A 6,854-nucleotide genomic window follows, 5' to 3' on the forward strand; every position below is an offset into this window, starting at 1 on the left:
CACACACACACACACACACACACAAAACCCAAACCTCAAACCATTTTTCAGATATTGTGCTTTCGGATACTGAGTTTTTACAATAAAATTAGAACTGAATTCTTGCACTGCCTATACAGCCCATGTATTTTTCTTTTACTATATTTTCTTTTACTATAAAGAAAAATTTTCTGGACATAATTTTACTTGCAGGGAATAAAACTGATTCACTAATACAAAATTAGGAACTAACAGCCATTGAGAAAATGCTTGGTGTTTGAATTGCATGTTGTCAGATATATCAGTCATTTTTTTCACGTTGTTTATCGTATATTATTATAAAAGTCTTAATTTTGCATTGACTCACTGGCTTTAAAAAGTACTCTTACAGTCTGCGAAGTACAAAGCGATTATGGGAACATCTTTGTATTTCTTAGATGGTCTGATTAAGCATCACCTGCTGGGGGGCCTGATCTTGAGAACATTTGGGATGATGACGTTGCACAGTTGCCAAACCACCTACATCCTCGTGCCCAGTCCACGCCTGGGAGGTGGCTGGGACTTACTTGGGCACGACATGGCCCTGAGACTGGGGGCACTGGAGGGATGGGAATCTGCACCTTTGATATACCCAAAATATTTATTGTTCATCACTGTAAGGGATCAGCACAGCTGCTTTTCCGGTAGTAGACTGGGTCATCCTCTTCCCAAAACCAACCCTTGACAGTGCTCACCTCCTGAATGAGGTGCAGATGACCAGTCTAAGTGTACGGTCTCTCTCTCTTCCCCATGTCTCACAAAATACTTCTCTCCATGTTCCAGATGAGGTAGCTGAGCCTGTGATGCAACGAGAGCTACCTGGGCCTGTGACAGTGTCTCGCACGTGCGTACCGACAGCAAAGCAAGTCTTTGGTTTTTCTACTGGATTTGCTGGAAAACATTTCTGAGCCTCTCCCTTTCCCCACACTTTTCATTCCTTGATAACAGTACACTTGCTGTACCTAATGATTTTTTTTTCTCATGCTAAATTGACAGACTATTGGGTACTTTGCTATAAACTGTGGCCGTGTTTACTATCTCTTTCCTTTCCCAAGGAGGGGCTAAACACAATAGCTAGGAAGGCTGCAGGTTTGCAGCCCCACTTCAAAGCAAAACTACACCATTTTGGTTCCTGAGAGTTGAAAATTGGATTTGATCCTAGACCTCTTTTTGGCTATGCAATATTTAGTGCAATTGTATCTTTGTTTTTTTTGGTTGAGTTTTTGCAGTTTAAAGGTGTATTTTAATTAAAGGATGGGTGTTACCCATTTAATAAATGAAAAGAATAAGATAAAAGGTATGTGTCTTCATTGGTAGCTGCATTCAGACTGTGGCCATGCAAACTGAAGTAGTCTTTCCTCTGTGCCATTTACACAACATATTTATAATGCATAATGAAGTACTCACTGTGCATATGTTAATATGCATACTCTATGCGTCAAATCTCAGTGGAATTGGCCATATCTTTCTGCATTTCCCACAACGTAACAATTCTGTTCTCCTAGCATGAGCATTCACGAAAGCAGAATATGAGCTCAAATATGGACATATTCACAAAGGAGAAATTGCATATTGGTTGTACAATGTGCAATGTACACTTGGTTAGTTATTTCGTGTGAGTCAAGTATTAGTATGCCCTAATTGAATTTATTATGTAACATAACATTTACTGTATTATTTAAATATAACATTGAAAATGCGTGTTGGTTTGGAAAGGCACATCAATAATCCAATTAGAGCAGAAGCCATATCCATAGATCTGCTAGGAATCAGCAAAGTATGATTTTGTTTAGATTAGCTCTGAACATTCGTTGTAATAACTAGTCACGGAATATTTTTCAAGTCAAAGGTTAGAAAAACACAAAAAAGTGAGAACGGTCTCATTGCTACAGCTAATTTCCACATAATTACAAATTCATCTCACATAGGCAATCAGGTGTATACTGAGCCTGCACACCTGGCTATATGGCCTCTGCTGCTGCTGAAGTCCTCCTTTCGGTAGCAAGTCAAGACATGATTGAAATACAGGTAAATGGTCATAGTATACCCAAATTTTCACCCTCAAAAAGCTGGGGAAGAAAAGAGACTAAGGGCTGGGGCTGAAATCGTGCTGGACACCAGCACTACTGGGACAGACAGCATTCCAGTACCTCTCTGGGTAACCCCAGCATGGCATGGGATGGTCACCGAGAGCTTTAGTGTGATTCTTAAACCTCTCCTGTCTTCCACCAGTAACTTTTGCTGCAATTAGAGCTGGAAATTGGGTTATCAATTAGCATGTACATGTCAAAGAGGTACAAATACCTTTGATAACAGACCTTCTTCTTTCCATTTTTAGTTGTGCCTACTGCTGCATGGCACCAACCACTGCTGGACGTGCCTTTGTATGTCTTGCTAGTGGCAACGGGAGTTACTTGTGCAACGCTTCTTCTGCAGGGAGATCGGCAAACTACTGCCTTGTCCTTCAGAAACTTCCATCTGTGACCAAGGTCAATGAGATTACTTCTCTGAACATCTGTATCATCTGAAGGATAGTCTTCACATTGGAAGGAATAAAAAGCAATTCGATTTTTTTTGTACAAAATGAGAAGTCTGTTTGCAGATGGGAAGAAGCCTAAGAGAATTGGATGACATCTCAGTGTTACTCCAAACTTGGTCGAAGACACATACAGGGAAGATAAACCTCAAGAAGTAAATGTAGTGACTTGCCAAACACCACAGGTTTCACAAGAAACTGTTCCTTGTAACGGGTCCGCCCGGAGCTCCAGGGGAAAGAGAAGATGTCACTGGAATTTGGTCACGGTTCCTTATTAATTTTCATTTAAATTTTAATTCTCAACTGCACGGTAGTAGCACACAGGCCAGGTGATCATGGTATCTCCTCCCTTTGTGCTGGAGGTCGGAGCAGCTCATGCCTGTGCAGTCATTGCTCTTACTAGGGGCTGGCTCACAGAGAAGTCCTAATTCTGTAGCTTTCTGCTGCTCCTGAATGCTCTTCTCAGGCTCAGAAAGCAAAAGACCTATTTGAGGCACAGGGTCTGTGCTGCCTCAGCAGGCAACTGGGATGTCTGGGTCTGTGCCAGCTAGGAGTCACTGCTGCTATTTTGCAGGGCAGTGCAGAGGGGGTTGTATCAGGGAAGATGAATTTTAAAGTCCTAAGTTAATTGCATTCTTTCAAGCCTGTTTGAAACCAAAACCTGGAAAACAACCTGTTTCAAGAACGTAATGAAACTCCCAAGTTATCTGAAAAGAAAGTGCAATCTAGTGCAGTGTGCTTTCGCTGTCCCACTCTGTTCCTTCAGTTTCTTTCTGATTTCTTGTGCTTCAGCCTGTGTCCAGGTACTGCAGGTATCATCTGCTTTGTCTGTGAAAATGAAATACCAGGAGGAATTGCACTCGGTGCAACTGGTGCACATTTAGGGTTTAATTCAAAAACGAAGCAGACTGCCCTGGCGAATCCTGAGTTGGACCACGCACAATAAAAGAGAGGAGTCAGGTGACCAGAAGTCTTGCAAGATTAAAGTGAAGTTGCCATAAAAAAGCTAAAGAAAGAGCAGGAGGGTCTGGGAAAGATGATCCCAAATCTCCTATGTCCTCCTGGCTAAATGTACTCATGCACAGGGGTGATGGGTGCCCAGGTAGTGCAAGCAGGCAGAAGAGCAGGGATTTGGAGCTTGGTTTTCATGCATCCTTGAAAAATACTTTGGCTACTGAGTATGAGAGAACTCTAAGGCCACCTCTTGTCAGATGTCCCCCTGTGAGACTCAGTTCAGTAACCTCTCATAAACTGGCCTTGCTGAGCCAGATGGGTTTGGGGATTTTTAACACGGCTTAGATAGGAGCTGGGGGTCCCTGTGGTTGGGTTGTGCCAGCTTCTGGGGATAGGTGCACTGCAAGAAATAGGGGCACTGGTAGAAATCTGGGTATGCACTTTCTTCATATGCCTCTGAGGCTAAGGAGAAGCGGAAAGGAGTTTATCAAGGATCTTGGGAATAAAGGAACATTAGACCCAAGCCCATAGAGTACAATCAGATACCCAAATTCCTTGGGGAAGCCAACTCTAGAAGCTAATCCAACTCCCCCTGAAGTCAACAGGAACTGCAAAGGGTCCTGCAATGGAACCACTGTGACCACTCAGAAACATTTAAATTGCATTACAACAGACTGCGTGTCTGCCTTTGACTGGACTCAGAAAACTAGCAGAGGAGGTATGTACAATTTCATGTTACTTCACTGTATTTCCCAGGCAGGAATAGGTAGTTTGAAAACAATTTACGAACATTTAAACAGGTCCCTAATCATAGGTATAATGTTTATCCTTTAAAAACAACTTACTGAAAAAATAAAACCCCTTAATTTGCAAATTTGTTATCATAAAAATATAGTTCTTGAGCTCACAGACTGTTAATGCATTTGAACATGTTTTTATGAGTAAAATGATAAACCTAAGTAATTCTGCTGTGGCTTGGGATCCTAACTATTCAAACTCTTAAGACCTTCGGGATAGAGCCCATCTGCCTTGATTTATGCAGCCCTTCATACAGCAGAGTCTGTTCTAATGAGTAATAGCCCCTGTGATGGCAAACGTACCAAGGTACAACCCTAAGAGGGGTCTAGCTGCAAAAAGAGAGCAGCACCCTCCACCTCCCCCCTAGTCTTAATAAACAAACACACAAATCATCATAGTTAAAGAGATTTACCCCTGGGGGTAATCCCGAGGGAAAAGAACAAATCTTCATTCTTTTGGTTCCACGCTTCTGCTGTTTCCAGAAATGGTCCCTGCAGCTCTGGAAGTCGCCTTCCTGAACTGGGTCTTTGCAATCAGTCTTTTGAGTCTTTCCCAGACCACGACCTGCCCCTACGCATCCTGCTGAAATATATACTTCAGTGGGCTTCAAAATAGGATCACCAGACACTTTGACCTCTGCCTGCTTCTTCAAAGGGCCGCTCGAATGTAGCATCTGAGATGGAGTGCACAGACAGACGGGCACATGGACACATGGACCTTAGGGGGTCTCTGCCACCAGGGAAGCTCCTGCCAGATGGATGTCTCTTGAATGTGGTCTCTGCCATATCACTTACTCTTAAGTAAGAGTCTGTATCTGGTAGGTAAAGAAGACGTACATCATTGAGAGTTTCTGGCCAAATGCATCTTGATAAAAGCTGTGACTATGATTACAGTATGATACAGATCCATGCGTGATGGTTTATCTGCTGCTCTGGCACCTTCTCCTTCAGGCAAAAGGTACAATCACTGCCATACTTCCGCTGGCAGACTCAAGTGTGCAAAACCTCAAATTAAAAGTTAGTTTTCTAAGGTTAAATTTCAAAATGTTTTGCACTGCTACAAATTTAAAAGAAAGCAAATCACTGGATACCCCAAACCCATGCAAAACAAAACAAAGTAAATAAACAACAGAGTAAAATATACGAAACTTTATGGAAATACATTCAAACATTTCTAATATTCCTAGTTTGTTTTCATTAGCTTTCTCAATTTATTCAGCAATCAACCTAGCACTCATTATCTTGCCTATAATTATTCAAGTTGTTTTCAAAAGCTGACCATTGTGGCTTCTCAGACTTCAAGCTTAAGTTATATTTATTGCTGGAATCAGCAGAAGCCTTTTTATTACCTTCAAAGCGTCAAAGGAGTGGCATAATGCAGAGAATTTAGAGAAATGATCCAGAGCTTTGCACATATTTCTGAAAGAGATTTGCAGTTAATTCCTATGCACCTGTTTGTCATGCTAAACTAGACACTTAGACCAGGTTTGTTTGAAGATGCTTCTGGTTCTTCAGCAGTTTGGGCTAGCACAGGTTAAATATGATGTAAGACAGTAGCAACCACCTAAGGCCAGTTTATGACTTAGTACCAACATTTTGGGGGAAGCAGCTTCTGGGGGAGCTCCAAAGCAATGCTCTTCTGTATAATCTACACATTCAGATTTTTGTGAAACAAGTACAGGGTTGGGGCCTTTAAAGGACTGCAAAGAAATCATTTGCATGAATCTCTGCAACAATATTGCAGAAGTAAAAGATGCAAATTTAGGACAACTGAGAGAGCCTACATTCATTTTACCTGCTTATTTTCATGTAGAAGTAATGAAATAAGCATTTCAGTGGTGACGCAAACATGTGACACCAAAGGCTTCTCTTGCATTAAATGAAGTCAGCACCGAAGCTGAAAATTGCCCATTTTCAGCTACTCGGTAGGAATAGTTTTACACATTTTAACACAGTTCTTGATAACCCCCTGACTTTTAAGAGTTAGGTAGCAGGTAGTGTTTCAGACAAGACTGGCTAAAATCAACATCTGTAGTCAGGGGAATTCAGCCCATTCGATCCTCTACCATTGAAGTCAGTAGGATTATTCAAGTGAAGCAGAAATCACCCTAAAGCTGGTGTAACCGCAGTCACCTATGTGTATGTTATATACAGGCCTGCTATGAGGAATTGCTCAAGAGCATCAAGTACAAAGTTCAGGGCCAGATCCGGACTTCAACAAACTGTGAGATACTGGTTTAGCCAAACCTTATCAACCCTGTTTGAATCTGGAGCTGAACTTGCCCATTTTATGCATTTTAACCCAGAGTTTGGGTTCAGGTCATGTTCTGAAGAACACGTTGGTTTGGACACATCGTAACCATGCATGCCATTCTTCTACAATTGCATCAAAGACATCCAAGTTTCTTCCAAAAACCCCTTTGGGGAAAACTGTAACATTACGTTAAAGATGTTACTGCATATTAGAGAAGACTTATAAAACCCCCGAAACTAAAATGCTGAAAGCCCAATGAATACCAAAGCTGTCTCTGAATTTAAAACTTTCCAGT

The sequence above is a fragment of the Tauraco erythrolophus genome, chromosome 2 (assembly GCF_009769465.1).
Source record: "Tauraco erythrolophus isolate bTauEry1 chromosome 2, bTauEry1.pri, whole genome shotgun sequence".
NCBI classification, from domain to species: domain Eukaryota; kingdom Metazoa; phylum Chordata; class Aves; order Musophagiformes; family Musophagidae; genus Tauraco; species Tauraco erythrolophus.